The 19,644-nt window shown below is 40.4% G+C and overlaps 1 protein-coding gene across 4 annotated transcripts in view; it reads left to right on the top strand.

The window, feature by feature from the left end:
• The window catches only part of St3gal4 (ST3 beta-galactoside alpha-2,3-sialyltransferase 4), a 52,877-nt gene that overhangs the window by 22,480 nt on the left and 10,753 nt on the right, over positions 1–19,644 (top strand). The window lies entirely within an intron of this gene.

The following is a 19,644-nucleotide window of genomic DNA, read 5'->3' as shown; positions in this document are numbered from 1 at the left end:
AGGAGGAGGAGGAGGAGGAGGAGGAGAAGGAAGAGGAGGAGGAGGAGGAGGAGGAGGAGGAGGAGGAGAAGAAGAAAAAGAAGAAAGGAAAAGTGAAATTATTTTATTATTATTGTGTGTATATGTGCATATACATGCACATATCACAGTGTACATGTGAAGGTCACTTCCAACAACTTATGGAAGTGGATTCTGTTTGTTTACTACATAGTTCCTGCAAATCAAATCCAGGTAATCAAGCTTGGTGGCAATTGCATTTACCTCATTGTTTGTTTTGTTTTGAGACAGGGTCTTATATAACCCAGGCTGGCCTCAGACCTGCTGTGTATAGCTGAAGATAATCTTGAATTCCTGATCATCCTGCCTCTGCCTCCCATGATCCTATGGATCATGTTTTGAAATAAAATAAAGATAAAGTGGTGAAATTAATTTTAATATTGTAACAGTCAAAATATTATACTTTCAGTGTGTTATTACTGTAGTTAAGTGATAAGTTTGCTTTTTAAAAATTAGTATGTCTGTGAAGTCAGCAAATGTTTCTACTTAGTCATGTTAACTGGCCACATAAGTAATTTAAATATTTTTCTGTTTGTTTAGTTTCCATTTTTTGTTTACTCTGTATGTGTGTGCACATGTGCGTGTGCATGTACATTCATGAGAGGCAGAGGACAGCTTTTTTTTAAGAGTCGATTCTTTCCTTCTGGTATATGGGTCCTGGGATCAGGTTCAAGTCATTAGTCTTGGTGACAAACAGTTTTCCCCACTGAGCCAACTTGTGGCCCTACCCAAGTATTTTAAGTTATGTGGGCTTGTTGGTATTGTATGGCCAGATCAGGGCTAGTATGGTCCACTATTTTCAGATAAGGCATCTGAGGGCCAGAGGAGAGAGGGCCTGGCTGTATTGGTAGTGAGCCAGCCCAGATTCCAGTATCTTTAGCCTCCTGGGTAGACAGTATTGGAAGAGAACTGTCTTCAGGAGGTTCTGGTTTGGAGGAACCTCGGACAGGTTACTATTGGCAACTATTTCTCCTTTATTTATCCTGGACTTGACCTGGCCTCCTGACTGGCCACTTGGTCACATGGGCTTCAGCTTTCTAGCCCTGAGAATTTATGGAATTTGGTGTCTGACCCTCTAGGCAAATACCAGAAGTATAATTTTCAGGCGGCTCCCTGAATGTCTTGTGACTAGCAAGACATCACATGGATGTCTTGACATTGTATCAATCATTAAGACACTGTATTAGATGGATGACACAGTGTTTCTACATGGAAGTCTTCCAGGCTGGGATGTTAGGGTGGGTGTGGAGCCCAAAGGAGGGCACCAGAGAGAACCTTGTGATTACATTGGGAAGGTTGTGTGCCTCCTTTTCATTTGTACTTGGATGGCTTGTAGGGCAACCCCACCTTCCACAGGTAGCTGGGAGACATTGGCTCAATTTCTTTTTCCTCTGCAGTCTCTAAATGAGCCTGGAAGAATAGTCTTACCTCTGGCCTCTTCTGATCACACTACACAGGAATGAGGACTGACATCCAGTGAGGACATTACTGGGGCCTGTACCAGAAGTGCCAAGGGGACACAACCTATTACCACAATTCCTTCCATTCTTGTACCACTGTATATATTATGACAATAATTCCTGATGAACAGATCCATTCATTAATCCAACAAATTTGTATTGAAAGCTGACTGTGTGCCAGCCACAGTTCTAATTATTGATGGTACAGCAGCAAGAAGAAGAAAAACAAAACAACAAAAAAATCATTACAGATAGGGGAGCATTAGCTGTGTGGGGAATGGCTGCTGGAAAGTGAAGAGAAGGTAAATGGAGAGCTACATACACAGATATCCAAGCCTGTGTCTAGACAAAACCCTCATGCCTAGGATGTAGCCAGTGCAGAGGCCAAAAGGAAGGTGTGTGCCTAGTTTCCCTCACCAAGGCATGGAGGCAAGACACATGAGAAAAACAGTTAGGCAATGAAGAAGAGAGGAGTTGGCTATGTGGGTCCCCAGAGATCTGCAGAGACAGGCCATGTGGATCTTCATTGGCATGGGGAGGTAAGTCATCAAATGGAGATCACTGTAAAGCAGAACCAGGGCGTTGAGCCTCTACTGGGATGTGGGGGCCCATGAGGGTGCACAAATTACATTATACTCAGGTCTCGCTTGACATCTCTGAGATACTGGCAGTAACACTAAGCTAAGAAGAGTTGCTGTGGGTTAGCTAACATCATGGAGACTCACCTGGATGGACATTCAGGGAAATGCATGGAAACAGGTTTAGTAGAGTCTTACACTGAAGTTTGGAAGAGAGGCCAAATGTTTGCAGAGCCCCGGAGACTTGGCTTACCACTTGGCTTATGTATGCTTGCAAGTGTGGTGTCCATATGTATTGAAAACATGCTAGAGAGCTTCCAGAGGAACTATCAGTTTGTCTCCTGAGGAGAGTGACCTAAGAAGGGGTTAAGACAGTTCTTTATACCTGCTGGAAGCACTTAAATGACTTTGGTGCACCAGAGTTCCCCACTTCTCTAGTTGTTTCAAAGGGCAGCAGATGACCAATACTTGGTATATGAGTTAGGGTTCTCTAAAGTCACAGAACTTATGGAATGTCTCTATATATTAAGGGAATTTATTGTACTGCCTTACAGTCTGTAGCCCAACTAACCTAATAATGGGTGACTGGGAATGGGAAGTCCAGGAGGCTAGTCATTGCTCAGTCCCAGGAGGCTAGTTGTTTCAGCTGGTCTTCCGTAGAAGCTGGAATCCTGAAGAAGTAAATTCCAACAGATGTACTGGCAAGTAAATGCAAGCAGGTGAAGAAGAGTGAATCTTCCTTCTTCCAATGTCCTTGTGTAGACCCTCCAGCAGCTGTGGCCCAGATTAAAGGTGTGTACTACCACACCTTAATCTGGAACTTGCTTTGTCCCAGGCTGGCCTTGAACTCGGAGATCTGCTTGCCTCAGTCTCCTGGGATTAAATGTGTGTACTACCTCACCTGGGCCTAAGCTTTTCATGGCCACTATGCTTGAAGATCTCCATGTTAAGATCCAGGTCAGAAGCCTGTGTCTTCCAGCCTCAAGAGCTGGATCACAGGTGTGCCCTCCATTTCTGGATTAGTTCATTCCAGATATAGTCAAGTTGAGCCACTCCTCCATGGGTTAGTTTTATTAGGGGGTGTCTACAGTTTCTACTAGAGATTAAGAGTGGGGCCCCAGAGAAGTAGTTTCATTCTAAATCAGTTCTTCAGTAGCCATCCTGGTTGAATGTGTTATTGTGTTCTTCGCCCCTTTTTACCTTAGTCTTTTGCCCTTCATCTTTTCTCTGTCTCTAAATGGAAGCAATTACAGTGGCTTATCTAGAGGCTTTAGATTAATACTTGAATAGCCACATAGCAGTGTCTGGAGTTCTGACATTTACTGTCATGGGAAAGGCTACTTAGTGTCCCACAGTGTACAAGATGCAGAAACCATGAGTTAACTGGCTACTAAAACTAATAGTAGAGAGGTTGAAAGAACCAAATTTCAGTTATTAATAAAAGACAGAATATCTTTCATGTACCTATGGCGGCTCGTGCCTATAATCAAACACTCTGGTGGCAGAGTCAGGAGGATCCGGAGTTCCAGGCCAACCTAGGCTACATAGTGAGTTTCAAGTCAGCCACAGCAAAGCAATGGGACTGGCATTTTTATTTTTAAATGCTTGTTTAATTTCATAAAATAGATCTTTTAGAGTTTCACACAGTAATTTTCATTCCCTCCCTAAGACTCTTACCAGATACACACCTCCTTCCTACACCAAAGTCCAGTTCATACTATCCACATATTCTTGGGTGAGTAACCATCCACTGGAGTGTGGCTGACTTACCAGTGACTACAGAAAGAGAAGAAAATGCATTCTCCCTCTCCCAGGAGCTGTCAGTTGCCAATAGCTCCTTGGTTAAAAATGGGATTCAATGCAGGGCAGTGGTGGTGCACGCCTTTAATCCTAGCACTTGGGAGGCAGAGGCAGGCGGATTTCTGAGTTCGAGGCCAGCCTGGTCTACAGAGTGAGTTCCAGGACAGCCAGGGTTATATAGAGAAACCCTGTCTCGAAAAACAAAACAAACAAACAAATGAAAAAAATGGGATTCAATGCCCACCCCACCTTTTCATGCTGGGATTGGGTCTGCCTTGACCTTGCACAGGTCTTCTGCATGCTATCACAATCTCTCTTGAGTTTATTGTGTAGCTGACCTGCTGCGTCCCCAAGACATCTTGTCATCTACTTTCTTTGGCTCTTATACCCTTTCTACCCACTCTTGTACAATAATTCCTGACCTTGGAAGGAGGGTATGTGATATGGATGTCCTGTTTAGGGCTGAGAATTACACAGTCTGTCTCTGCATTTTTACTGTCTGCTGCAAGATTCTCTGATGAGGCCAGCTTTTAAAGGTCTGGAAATGTAAATTCAGTGATTAAATACTTGTCTGGCATATGCAAGGCCCTGGGTTTGAACCCCAGAAACACACACACACACACACACACACACACACACACACACACACGGTCATTACCACTTTTCAAACATCTGCCCTATTATAACTTTTTTAATATAGTCTGGAGACACAAGCCCCTGATTTGATGTTATTATTTCATGGGCAAAATACAGAAGCTCATGAATTCTATAATATGAAATTACACTTTGCTATATAATTTGGGCATTCTAAATCTCTAATTTTGGAGGTCAAAGGATATAGAGCAAGGCATACAAACCAATCACTGTAAGATATAAGACTCTATGATATTTTTAGTGCTCAAATCAATATATGAACAATAGTTTGTGGGAACAAAGCATAAGTTATTTAGAAATACCTAGAACAGTTCAGAAGAGCGGGGCCATCTGAGCTGGGTGTTAGAAGAATAGGATTGTCTAGCCACTCAGGGTCGAGAGGGATGAGGGTATTGTCTTAGTACCTCTATGCCCTTATAATAGCACATTATAGACAGGGTTATATATAATAGGCCGAAGTTTTTCAGCTCATGGTTCCAGGGACTGCAGAGTCCTGTGGTAGAAGAGAGAAAGGCAAATTTGTGGGGTTAGTGAGGATTCATTCTTTTATGAGGAACGTAGTACAATAAGGCACCTATTTCCTCCATAGCTCCATATCCTTATCCAGAGGGAAGAGCTGTATGGACCTAAACACATCTTAAAGATTTCACCTCTCAATCTGGATCTTAGAAATCTAAAGTCTAGTCTCTGAAATCAGGTGTGAGTAGAGGCAAATTTATCTAATTAGAGACTTTATGTTTGATTCTCTTGATACTATATTTTTCCTTCTCTTCATTTCTTCCTCTACCATACTTTTTTGTCTTTTCTATTTATGGTTTACATTATAGCTTAAAATAATATTTTGGGGCTGAGTATAATGGCACATGATTTTTAATTCTAGCACTTGGGAGTCAGAGACAGTGAGGTTTTATGAGTTTGAGGCCTGCTTAGTCTACATAGAGTTTCAGGGTAGCCAGGGGTTACATAGTGAGACTCTATCTCAAGCACACACTAATAACATTTTGGATAAAATAATTACAGGGTTTTTTTTTTTCCTTTGGATTTGTCTATACATTTTCCTTTAGCTACCACAGTAGCTGCATACTATAAATGTTTCTGTTGTTTAACTCTGGATATTTTCTGTCATTTTAAAAACAAAATCCCAATTGTCTAATTTCACCAAATGAAGACTTATGAGCCGGAAAGCCTACTAGCTCAGAGAAGCTGTAAAAGCACCCAGCTGACCTTCCTTCTCAACCAGTATTCCAGAAGGAAATACTCAGTTCACACTATCTTAAATACCCTAATTAAACCGAATGCCCCTCCTTTCTACTTCCTGTTCATTTCTCTCTCCCTCCTCTATACCACTCTCTATGGTATTTTCCTATGTTCACCCCTTGTCACCTGGTTGCTTGCTTTGCCTCTTGACCTATGTTTGACTTTATTTAATCTTTTTTTACAACAAACAGGAAGCTCTTGGATTAAAGGTATGTACTAGGGCTGAGCCACACCACAAGTGGAGACAGTTTTTTCAGTATACAATATTGGGTTCGAAGTGTAATCAAGTATCCTGCAACATTGCCCCTTTTTTGTCTGAATAAAGATAAAAGAGTCTTTCTCTAACAAAAATAAACTATATACTACCTGGTAAGAATTACATTCACAATGTCCAGTCCATTTGTATTTATCAACTTTTTTTTTAGACTTTTAAACATTTTCTTAAATCCTAAACAACTTAATTGTGAGACTTTAACTAACTAGTCTTCAACCCCATCAAGACTTGAGAAGAATAAATATTACCTGAGTAAATAGGAAGTGCAGAGCAAGCAGTTTCCACAACTATAGGAATGACAGAGGCTGCTGGCTACCTGGACAGTCACCCAAGATTCCTCTGCCGTGCCTGAGCATCTCTTTGGCCTTCTGGCCCAGAATATCTGACAGATTTTTCTGTGAAGCAGGAATTATGAAGGACTTGTCTGCCTTGTCCTGGCAGAGTTCAGCAGTCAGTTTTCTTTATGTCTTGCTTGTCCACAGCTTGGACAGCATAATGTTAGCGGTTGAGGCAAAGGCAGGTTTTTTGTTTTGTTTTGTTCTTTTTGTTTTTGTTTTTGTTTTGGTTTGGTTTTTGGCCTGTGGCTAGTATTGCTACCTTTGAAGCAAACTCCATATGGAGGTTCTTGGATGTCCATCATCTTTGAGGTAGCATGGGGCTGCTGCTAGGAGCTGACATATCTCATATTCAAAAAAGCCTTAAATTAATGAAACATCTTTACATGCCATATTCTGTAGATGTTTGAGGGTTCTGAAGACCATTTGTCTATAGTGTATCTGAATAGGCAAATGTTGATTGTTTATGAATATTAACTACCTGTCCAACCTTGGAAACATAATTCTGTAATAAATTAGACTAGAAGCTAACATGACCACAAGTTTGATTGTATATTAACTTATATTTCTTAACTATCCTAAACAGATTGTAATAGCAGTTTTTAAAAGAGCTAGAACTTAGCATTGCATTCTAAAGAATTATATAGGTACAATAAATTAAAAGGAGTCAATACATGGTATGTTGTAACAAATATAATGTTAAGTTTATATCAGTATGTAAAATTCTATACCAGTGTAACCAAATATAGCCTTAATTTTGCATCAGTATACAAAGATCTGCACCAGTATAACCAACCAAACACAACCCCAATTCTGTATCAATATACAAAGATCCATACTAATGTAAATATTTTGGCAAGTAGTCACTCTATAGCTTAGGGGTAGATTCAATAATCTACCCTTTATTTCTATTATTTCTATATCATTCCTATACCCGGCCTTTTGTCTAAATAGAAAGGAATGATTGTAACTCTAACACAGTAAAACTTTACAATAATGAAGCTATTTCTGCCAACCTTTCCACAATGTCCAGTTTGGTTGTATTTGGCAATCTTAGAATTAAATATTTTTGAGTTCAAAGTTTTGTAAGATATTCATGTCATTCTCCTATGAACAGAGTAATCTGAATGACCTGAACAGTTTGTAGTATGAAGCTGAACTTTGGGTGGTGGTTATCAGCTTAGTGGCAGTCTGGCTAAGTATAACACAGCAGCCAACCCGCAGGTGTCCACTGTTTGCCCAGAACCTGATGGCAGAAGATGCATGGGGCAGTTTTGCCCAGTGGTAGTGTTACCCCAATCTAGGTGGATGTTACAGGGGCCCCATCATCTTCTTGGAGATCTCAAAGGTTACTGTTAAAAATAATAGAAAACTTAAACATTTTAAATATCATATTCATACAGATCTCAGAAAGATTTGAGGATCACAATCTATTTAAAGTCCATCCAAAGTACACAAACTTCATTCCTAGTTACCTGCTCCAGACTCAAACCTGAAAACATGTACAAGAAACTAGATGAAACTTATTTCTAGAATTAGTTAGTACTCTGCATGACTGCTAGGATCCTGACAGGTGCCAGGGTCCAGCCTCAACACAGGATCGCAACCTTCCACAGGTTGGAAGCAAGGATATCTGGAAGGCCCATAATAAATATACACAGACTACTTTTTGGGTACAAACTGACAGGTAGTTTTTTAAGACTTAAAGTTTCTTTTTCTTCTCTCTCATTTTCTCCTCTCTTTTTCTCTTACTCATTCGCTTGCAGCTTGAGGCTGCACCCATTCTGCATTCTTCTGAACACTCTGCTTTTCTCCGGTGCATTTTTCTTTTCTTGAAGTCTCACACTCATACACACCTCTGTGCATTCACCTTTCACTCTCACACACACACTTCACACATATCATATGCACTCTCCTTTCACTCACACACACACTCTCCATACATGCCTCGCATTCTCTCTTAACTCACTCTTCACATGTCCTTCTCATGTTCACTTGCCTTTTTCTTGCCCCAGTCTTATTGATACTCCAAAAGCAGGTACAAAAAAGACATTGTAGAATCATTGCCAAATCAAATTCAAAAGAATAACCATGACCCACAAAAAATCAAGAATTAAAATTGTTCCCCAAAGTTTCAGCTTCCCTATTCCCAGGCCTATAGCCAAAATAATAATAATTGCAAACTTATCATTGTTTAAACTTTAAATTATTATACATCAGAGCTCAGAGCTCTGAAGCCAGCTACTTGCATTTTCTTGTGAAGCTCTAATGATAAATGACATGGGCAAAGCTGCCAGGCAGTGGCCAGAAAAAATCAAGTTAACCCTTAACTCAATAGTTCCACTAGCTTTCTGCATCTGCACATTGCACACAACTCTCCTAAGAGTCCCAGTGTTTTGACTTAGTTTTCACTAATATAAGATTTTACATATTCTATACTTGCTTATCCAGGAACCACTCTCAAATGTTGTGCAACTTATTTCACAACTTCAATAGTTTTTTTTTTTCCCATTCTTGGGGTCCCAATGTTAGCTCTATTTCATTTTCTAATAATGTCTTCAAACTTTCTTTGCAAGTCAAGCATTAATCTGGAACCACCATTGTGCTGTTATTACATTGTTTCCAAGATGAGAATACACAGCATGCACCTGGGCCATTAGGACTGTGCTGTGCTGTGCCCCATGCCTCAATTTTTTAATCGCTTAAGAATCATTACATCAAGGAACATCTAGTTTCACAGAATTCACCACAGCAGAAGGAGAAAGAAGTAAGAAAGTCAGATATAGTAGAATAATTATGCACACCAAGGCCAACTGAAAAGCAGTCACACACAAATGAAATCTATACAGTCATTGTCCAGGGCTAAGGTTAGGAGAAATGGGAACAATTGTTAATACAAAGAGCTGCCATAGGCTACTGAGATGTCTCCATCCCGGCCTACTGAGGCAGTCCCTGTCATTGTATGCTGTCCCCTGCAGACAGGAAGTTTATATATAGATAATAACCTTACACATTTTGAGATAACATTTATACCTTAAGAAAACTTAGTGGATCAAATGAAAACCAAAAGATTATGAGATTATTGGCAATAGATTAGTCCTGTTTTGTTTTGTTTTGTTTTGTTGTTCTCCACTTTCTCATACCAAGTGGCTCTTCTAATATGAGACAGAGATTTTGGATTTTCCTTTAACAAGCATGTTTGGGTATAAAGAAGGGGAGAAGCATGCTCCAGCTCCAAAGCCAGCTTTAATTTTTTTAATTGACTTGGGACCACATAAGAGTACTTGCCACATATTTATAGAAGACAGCAGAGACAAGCTGGAAGTGGGCCATACCCCTTGGCCAATTTACTCTTTTTCTTGGGACATATTCTCTTGATGATCTGTCCTCTTTCCTTAGATGTGCAGTGGACTCTGGATTTCTTAGTTGGATGCTTTTATTTTCCTGGAAAGGTAAAGAGAAAACCTTGCCCCATTCCTAAATGAGGGGTCCCTGATCAAATGAAATGCGTTTGTTAATCTTTCTAAGTTAGTTTGGACTGGATGACCAAGCTACTGATGAACTATCACTCCTTTTTCAGGAGGTCTCTCTGGTTTGAATCTAATCTTACCAATTTCGATGGTATCCACAGCTTTTCTTCTCTCGTGGAAACAAAGGCAAAACCTTATGTTCAAAATCACATTCATCCTGGTTTCCATTCTGAGGTCAACACATCTGTAAAATATACAGGCTGATTTAATTCAGCAGGTTTATTTTTCTACCACCCAGTGTTCTCCACAGCTGTTGTTCCTTTCTCAGAAATATTTAAAAATTTAAAGTTAATAAAACACTGTGTAATCTATCTCTGGGGGTCTTCACTATGTCTTTCTGCTTATTAAGCATATCTTTTAAAGTGTGGTTAGATCTTTCTATAACTGCTTGTCCTATAGGATTGCATGCTATAGCTATAATATACTTTATGTTGTGATATGCAAAAAGTTGTTTCATTTTACCAGAGGAATTTGCTGGAGCATTGTCAGTCTTAATTTGTACAGGCATCTCCGTAATAGCCGTAACATGTGATAAATGTGTAATTGCAGAATCAGCCTTCTCAGAGCCTAAATATATATTGATGATATAGTGTACATAGTTTAATTTCCCACCCTCTATAAAATGAAAAACAGCTGTTTGCCAAATTTCATTTTAGGGGGTATCATTTGGATTACTTCCTACAGGTAATAGAGTTTGGTTATACAAAAAACCAAGTAGGACATTTCCTTACAATTTCCTTGGCTTATTGTCAAGTGATAGAAAAATCTGTCTTTAAACCTTTGCTATTAACATGGTGTTTCTTATGAAATTCTGAGGCTTCTAGCACATTTCCTATTAATAGCTGATCAATTTCAGCTAGGTAGCCTGGTAAACCAATATGGGATGTGATATCTATTATATACAGTGGATGATTTCTATTTCTGACTACTTTTGTTGAATAAGTAGTGAAGTTAATTCTGAATCATCTGGAATAAGTTTAGCAGTTTTAATATGTAAAACAACTCTTTCTGCATATTGAAAGTCAGTAACTATTAAGAGATTCAGGAAAATTTTATAAAACCATAAAAATGGCATATAAATTTGATTTTTGAACTAAAACATAAGAGCTCTACACCACTTATTTGTTTCTGATTTATAACCTGCCTTTCTTAATTTATTTTCATCAGTATAGAATGTAGCAGCTTCAGAAATTACTATACTAGTTCTTTTTATAAACTGAAGTTTCTTACTTTGGGAATATTTGTCATTAATCTCTCCCCCAACATTACTACAGGCTTTTGCTGATGTCCATTTTCTGCCCATAATGAGTCAATTTCAACATTAGTAAAGGGCGCCACAGCCTCCACTGGGTCTATTCCTGCTAATTGGCCAAGACTCATTTTTCCTTTCAGAATCGTTCAGAAACCTTTTCTACATAGGTCTTTAGTTTTTTATTCTGTTTGTGTGCTAAAAATATCCACTCTAACATATTATCTTCTCTCTGCATAAGAATTCCTTTGGGAGTGTTTGGGGTTCAGGAATCACCACACAAACCATATAAATACCTGAACTTAATTTCACCTTTAGAGCAAAATGGAGACTGAATACAAAATGGCTGCAGTTATGTTAAAAGGAGCAGGCCTCAACAGGGAGAATGAGTAGAGGGCAGAATAATCAAAGTACAATATAGCTTTGGATCCAACCAGTCCACATGTACATCCTGTAATTTCTTTTCTGTCAGAGTCAATTTTTTTTTTTCTCAATCTCAGCTGATTTTCTTGGGCTATTTAAGTTCTTATCAACCGGGCAGTGGTGGCATATGCCTTTAATCCCAGCACTTGGGAGGCAGAGGCAGGCAGATTTCTGAGTTCAAGGCCAGCCTGGTCTACAGAGTGAGTTCCAGGACAGCCTGGTCTCAGGAGGCTGCACAGAGAAACCCTGTCTCGAAAAATCAAAAAACAAAACAAACAAACAAAAAACCCAAAAAACCCCAAACCAAAACCAACAAAAAAATTTAAGTTCTTATCACCTTGTAAGGTTTAAAATAAATCACTTATTAAGCAGTTAATCCAGTTGTGGACCATAGCCAGTTAATATCTCCAAGCAATTTTTGAAATTGTTGTTGTTGGTGGTGGTTTTTGTTTTGTTTTGTTTTTGTTTTTGTTTGTTTGTTTGTTTGTTTTGAGACAGGGTTTCTCTGTGTAGCTCTGGCTATCCTGAAACTCACTCTGTAGACCAGGCTGGCCTCGAACTCAGAAACCCGCCTGCCTCTGCCTCCCAAGTGCCGAAATTCTTTAAGAGTTTGTAATTGATAGGTCCTGATTTGTACTTTCTGTGGTAGAATTTTCTGTAAACTGATCTTATATTCTAGATAGTTGATATAATCTCCTCTTTGTATTTTTTTTCAGTAGCAATTTATAATCACCAGCAAGGCAAAATTCTCTTTACTTATCAAACATTTTTGCTAAGGTATCTACATCTGAATCAGGCAGTAAGATATTATCACTATAATGCTAAATATAGCATTGAGGAAACTGTTTATGGTTATTTCTAACAGCTGTTGTACAAAATATTGACAAGGAATGATTAAATCAAATTTGATGTGGAGGCCTGTGGGAGGCCCCATAGGGTGTTTCCTGATGGCCAAGAGTTACCTTGCTTACCCTTGTTGATCTGCATTCATTAGTCCAGTGCCTGCCTCTGCCACACCTTTTGCATACTCCGTAAGTCTGGGGCCTTCTTTTTGGATTATCACTAGAAGAAACATTATTTCTGGGAATACTTTGCCTACAATCCCTTTTCAAAAGAGCTTGCTTACCACAATTAAAACATCTGCCATTTTATTTTTCTTAAGACTTATAGAAAATACTTTTCCTATCAGAGTAGCATCATAAATGTGAGACCCAATGTCAGCCAGATTTCTAATCTCTTGATCTTTTAGTGCTGATCTTGCCTTTAAAGGTCTAATCGCCCATTTGCATTCCAAATTAGCTTTTTTAAAAGCTAAAAATTCTATTAGTATCTTTCTGACTTCTGAATCTGATATTATTCTGTTTACAACAGAAGTCAATCTTTGCAAGAAATAATTGAAGGCTTCCTTTGGGCCTTGTATAATTTTAGTAAATGACTCAAACCTCTTTCCTGATTCTTCAACTTTATCCCTAGCATTTAAAGCTGCTAAATGATGTAGTGCCAAGGTATGATCATCAAATTCAAGCTGCCTTTGCAACTCAGCATGTTGACCTTCATCTAGTAATTGATCTTGGGAAAAATTAATACCTCTAGCCTGATTTTGTTGTTCTGTGACCCTAGCTTCCTCTTTCCATCAAGTTTACTATTGTAACTGAGGATCAGCTTCCAATATTGCTGTTGCCAAATTTTTTCCAGTCTTGGGGGATAATTCTGTTCTGAGTTTACCATAAATTCAATATCTGCTTCATATAGGATGAATGCCTACCATATGAAATGATCATTTCCCTAAATCTCCTCAAATCTAATATTTCTATAGGATTCCATGTATTTTCTTCATCACCTTGGGGGTATCTGTCATCTGCTGGTAGGTCTTGTATAGTAATTGGATAAACTAAGATTGGTTTTCTAACAACCTTGGGCATCCCCTCTTCATTTTCATCATGCACAGTAAGTTCTAGTCTAAATTTCTCTGTGTATGAATATTTTTCCTATTTTCATTTATGAGTCTATCTAAAGCTTGTATCTTATTAATCTACTTTTCATGGTTTTATTTTTCTTGTATCTCTAAAGTCTTTTCCTTTGAGTGGTTACAAAAAGCCACTATGACTATTAAAATTAAATATGAAATACCAAAATGATAATAATCATAGTTGGTATTGAGCAAATTTCAGTCATTTAGTCTTTTCTTTTCTGCTTATATTTTCAAGCCATCTAAAGTAGCACTATACAGAATCCTAGTGTCATCTTTTATGGTATTTTCCATCCTTAACTCTCTTCTTGACTTCTCAGGTGACTTACTAAATCTGATGTCTTCTTAGTTTGTCCTCAGCTGGAGTAATTTCTTTGTCTGTGGGGTCATGCCATAAGTTGTAGCACCAAATTTTGTTTTGTTTTTAAAATAAAATCCCAGTTGTTAGATTTACCAAATGAAGACCCAGGAGCCAGATGCTGGGATGAAAGCCGACTAGCTCAGAGAAGCTGGGAAAACACCCAGCTGGCCTTCCTCCTCAGCCAACATCTTGGAAGGGAAGGTCCGATTCTCCTTCTACATTTCCTGCTCATGTCTTTATCCCTCCTCCTCACTTGCTCTCACTCTATGGTATTTTTCTATGTTCACTCCCTGTTAGCTGGTTGCTTGCTCTGCCTCTTGACCTATGGTTGACTTTATTTATTCTTGTTTACAATAAACAGAAAGCTCTTGAATTACAGGTGTATGCTAGGGCTGAGCCACATCACAACTAGAGACAAGTTTTCCCAGTATACAATCTTGAGGTTCACCGTGTAATCAAATATCCTGCGGCAATTTCTCATAGCATTTTTTTTCTTTTTCTTTCTTCTTTTTTTTTTTTTTTTTTTTTTTTTTTTTTTTGGCCTTTGAATTATAATGGGATAGACAATATAAGAAATAGGTAAGAAGAAAGTGCACTGTAACTGGTCTGTGTATATTCTGGTTGCCTAACAATTCAGAGATCTCATGGAAGGCTCTGCCTCACTCTGTGGAAGATTCCACCCCACCCTCTGGTTCCACTAGGCCTCCTAGGACTCTATTATATTCTGACTGCACAGTTCTGTTGGGCCTTGCCTTCCTGAAAGTCTTCTGTGCTGCCTCTGCCTATGCCCTGGCCTCAGGCTGCTATCATATCTTTTAACAATCCAGGCAGAGGAAGTCATGCCCCACTGCTCTTACATCCTGAATCTACAGAGCTGGCACCATGTGACCACTGCCACAGCTTGTCTCCTGGTGATTTTAGGAGGATGGGTCAAGCTGCTCCAGAGAGGAGTGGTTGAGCCAGCAGGAAGCTGTGAAGAATGTGGGGTGTGAAGGTTTATCTTAGCCCTTGGCAACAAGCCCCAAGATCTGGCTGCTCTTCTGATTATTTTTCTCTCTCAAGCTTGGCATTCTGGGTGTGAAATGGGAGAGATCTCAATAGAAGTCTCCAAAGGGCCTTTGGGGTCATTCTCCCATTGTCCTGTGTGAATAGACTCAGACCTGTCTATACTAATCTTATCAAATGATTACTTAGCCACACCTGCATTTTTCTTTCATGAAAATGCTTTTAATTTTCTGCAGGGTTCAGGCTGAGAATCCTTCAGATCCCTAAGTTCTGTTTTATTTGATTTATAGGTCCCACTTTACAATCACATCTTTCTACTCACAATCTAGTATAGACAGTTAAGCCACACAGTATCCTGAGTGCTTTGTGACCAAGCTTCTTCCACCATATATCCTCTTTCCTCCTGTTCTGTGAATTTTTAGGGCACTGACAATTCAGCCATGTTGTTAGCCACTTTATTACTAGCATGGTCTTTACTCTAGTTTCTAACATCACTTGTGTAATCTATATGAAAGTCCAGACTTCCCTACAGTTCTTTTTCTTTTCTTTTCTTTTCTTTCTTTCTTTCTCTCTTTTTTTCTGGGGGGGAGGCATTGGGGGGGTGGGTTGAGACAGGGTTTCCCTGTGTAGCCCTGGCTGTCCTGGAACTCACACTGTAGACCAGGCTGGCCTCGAACTCAGAAATCCGCCTGCCTCTGCCTCTGCCTCTGCCTCCCAAGTGCTGGGATTAAAGGCATGCTCCACCACTGCCTGGCCATTTTGTTGTTGCTGTTGTTGATATTTTGTTTTTGTTTTTTGTTTTTTACTTTTTTCTTTTTTTCTCTCTCTTTTTTTCCCCCTACAGTTCTAATGTGAGCCCTTACCTGAATCTTTGTTCATCTTAACTTCTCCTAGCTTGCACATGCTGATTTTTTTCTAGCCTCTCCTCTCTAGCCGGTTCCAAAGGTAATTCCACATTTTCAGGTATTTGTTCCAGTACTAGACCCACTTATCAAGATTAGATCATTCTTAGTCTGCTTTGTGCTGCTTTAACCAAATTCTGTAGCCTGGATGCTGCGTAATGAATAGAAGTTCATTTAGATCATGGTTCTGGAGGATGGAGGCCTTCTGACTGTTTCATCTTTGAACAGATGGAGGCAGAAGAAGGGGCAGAGAGTGGAAGTAGGGGAAAGGGAGAGAGGCCAAATTTGTCTTTTTATAATGGCTCCATTTCCATCTTATAGAATCCATTCCTGTGGTAAAAAAACAAAACAAAACAAAACAAAACTCTAATCCACTCATGGAGGCAGAACTCTCTGCCCAAAGTACTGAGAAACGAACACTAGGCAGGTTTTCTATTACTGAGGCCTACACATCTCTTATAGGTCCCATCTCCCAGTACTATCAAGTTCCAGATCAAGTTTGCAATGCATGAATGTTGGGGCTCACATTTAAACCATGTGAGGTATCCTAGTGTAGAAAAACCTGGGCAAGTGGGGAGGTGGGATATAGAATGTGCTATGGGAAGGAACTGGGCTCTCTTAGTGTGCTTGGGGACACTTGCAGTATATCTTAGTTTCTTTTTTAGTTGACATGGCAAAATACCTAACAAGCAATTTAAGGGAGGAAGGGTTTTTGTTTGTTTGTTTTGGTTCACAGTTTGAGGGTACAGCCCATCATGGAGGGAAAAGCATGCTAGCCAGGGTGAGAGGTGGCGGGGCACACTGCATTCAAATCAGGGAAGCAAAGAACCCTCTTCTGGTGCCTAGCTGACTTCCTCCCTTATAGTTAGTCTTGGCCACAGCCAGCTAGAGGAACTGTGATGCCTTTACAGTGGTTGATCTTCCCACCCCAATTAAACCTAATCTGAAAGATCACTCTGACCTCCCTTAGGTGATTCTAGATCCTGACAGGTTGACAGTATCGATCATCACGCATGCATCTTATGTATCTGCAGGGCATGAGGCCTGAATTTGTAGGTTCCTGGTTGGGCAATGCCAACATCAGTGATCACAAGAGTAGTTTCTGAGACGTAGTGTTCTAAGCCAGAACGAGGCTTTCTGTTCCATTTCTCAAGGAGAGGTGGAGACCGGAGATGGTAAGGGAGTAGGATGCAGAGGTTTTGCTTTGGAGGAAAGCCTGAGGCAAGGGCAGCCTAAGAGAAGGAAGATGCAACCGCAGACATCTACTTTAAGGGAAGCGTGTTTATTGGTCAGAGATAGAACTAGGAAGAGCAAAGAGCTGTGGCTTTGGCTGCACCAGATTCTTGGAAAGAGATAGACAGGGATTTCTCATCTAGGTGGTAGAATTTGGAGAGAAAAGTGGTGGGTGAGTCTGAAGGTGTTAGACGGGTGAGTAGCTCTATAGAACTGAGAACCAGCGGGGATATGGTTCTGTAGTAGAGCACTTGCCTAGCATGCCAAAGGCTTGGGTTCAATCCAAACAAAAACATCCAAGGGACAGAAAATCAAGGACTAAAGGGCATAGAGCCATTCAGCAAACCTTGGGCTGCCTGTCCCCAGATCAGCCCCTTGGGGGATATTGATTGAGTTGAACTCCTTTTGGATAGCAGGCACTGGCTGGGTACCAGTTCCTACAGGGCCCTGTTTCTTCCCATGTCTCCTGGCTAGGCTCATCAGCTCATTTGAAGCCAGGGACACCTTGTTCATGGCAGAATACCAAGGGTGTAGACAGCTATCTTGCCGTGGGCTAGCTTTGCATCATAGCTGACCTATGAGTGAGTAGTTCTTCTTGGCAAGTGGTTCAGAGGGGAGGCTGCTGAGCCTTGGACCTGGATAGATCAACTGCAGGTTTCCCCTCAACAGATTGTCCTTGTAGCAACCAGTTCAAGAACCCTTGTGGTCCTGGAATACCCAGGGACACAAAGCAATCCTCTGGGCTAACCCAGGAAGGAAAGGAAGTAGCATGGTTAAGTTTGTGATTGGACACCTTGGAGCAAACCTTAAGACTAGCCAGGCTACTTAGAACTGTCTTGGTTCTGATCTGGAAAAAAGATGTGCCAGTGTAGACCTGCATTGGGAAAGAACCCAAAGAAGGAGTAGCTGTCTTGTTGCTTGGGTGTGTGCTCCAGGCTACTTAGCAATGACTGCCATAGTCTCTTTCCTAAAGGTCAAAGCCAGAGTGTGGCTAAGTTGTTGTCTGTCATTTACTCTGGAACCTGTTCTATGCAGTACTTTGCATTTTGGCTTCATGCTAGAATCATAGAGGAGGTAGGTTTTGGTGTGTGTGTGTGTGTGTGTGTGTGTGTGTGTGTGTGTGTGTTTCCTTTTTACTACTGATGCTTGACTTTTAATATAATACAAATCATGGAGAGCCAGACCTAGACATCTGGATACTTTAAACCCCTCAGGTCAATGCATTGTATAGCCAACTTAAATGGAACTTCCCCCTTCTCTCCCCCACCCTCCACTTAGGAAGGATCTGGAGGAAGGAGGGTAGGAATGAACAATCCTGGCACAGAGTTTTATAACTCCAAGTGTGGTCCCAGCAGGGCCCAGGAGAGCTGATAAGATCATAGATCTTCACACAGGCCTAACCCATACCCTCTGGAATCAAAATGTGCTCCTCAAAGGTTAAGTAGGCAGCTTTGAAGGCTATCTGTCTAATCTGTTGCTTTTCCCGCACATTGGAATCATCCACCCACCATGTGTACACAAATTCCAGGGCTGGGTTAGAGTCATGAACCAGAATTTCTTCATATAGACCGGAACAAATACTCATGAAGAGTTTTAAATGGTTTTATTTTTACATTTATTTATTTTGGATATTGGTGTGTGTGTGTGTGTGTGTGTGTGTGTATACTTGTATATGGAGCTCAGAGGACAACTTGAGGGAACAGGTTATCAGGTGTGGCCACAAGCACTTTTCCCTGCTGAGACATCTTGTCCTCCCTACAACAGGCCACTCCCCTGTTCGGCTATCGTTCAGAACCTCTTCCATGAACACTGCTTCTCAGACTTAAATGTAGGATCAAGTTCAAATCTACATTCTGATTTTGTAGATATTCAGGAGGCCTAGCATTCCGCTTTGCTCATAAGGGTCCCTGGGGTGCCCACGTTCCTGAACTGACAAGTGCATTTGAGCAGCAGGGATCTATCTACTGATCTGCTTCCTGTATTGACCACCGAAGAAAATGAGAGCCAGACAAGGACATATGACATCCCATGGTCACCTCACATGCCATTCATTTAATGCTTTAAGTATTTAAAGCATTTACATTTTTGAGGGGAGCAGAGTTGGGGTTTATTAAAGACATTTTAATGTATTTTAAGCCTGAAGGCTAAGAGAGAAGTGCTTCGAAAAAGATACCCCAGATCATTGATGTGAGTTTCTCAAAGAAGACTCATCCACTCAGTGCTTTTAATTAAATAAGTAACTAATTAATTTTAGAGACAAGGTCTCACTATGTAGCCCATGGGAGACAGCCATACAGGAGAAGAGGCCTGTGTGACGAGGAATGATTTGGCGGTTGCTGGGGATAGCAAGCGAGGGGATGCTCACTTTTAGGAGAGTGGTCAAGGATTATTAAGGGTGATTTTAACTGGAAATTTAGGATTACAAATCTCACTTTTGGCTGAATGAGTGTGGTGGCAGCTGCTGATTATCTCAGCATGCAGAAGGAGGAACTGGGGTGGCAGGCATGGGGAGGGGGGAGGCAACAGGGGTTTGTTTTTGTTGTTTTTGTTTGTTTCT

The sequence above is a fragment of the Mastomys coucha genome, unplaced genomic scaffold (assembly GCF_008632895.1).
Source record: "Mastomys coucha isolate ucsf_1 unplaced genomic scaffold, UCSF_Mcou_1 pScaffold23, whole genome shotgun sequence".
NCBI classification, from domain to species: Eukaryota; Metazoa; Chordata; class Mammalia; order Rodentia; family Muridae; genus Mastomys; species Mastomys coucha.
This window is presented reverse-complemented; position numbering and strand designations above follow the sequence as displayed.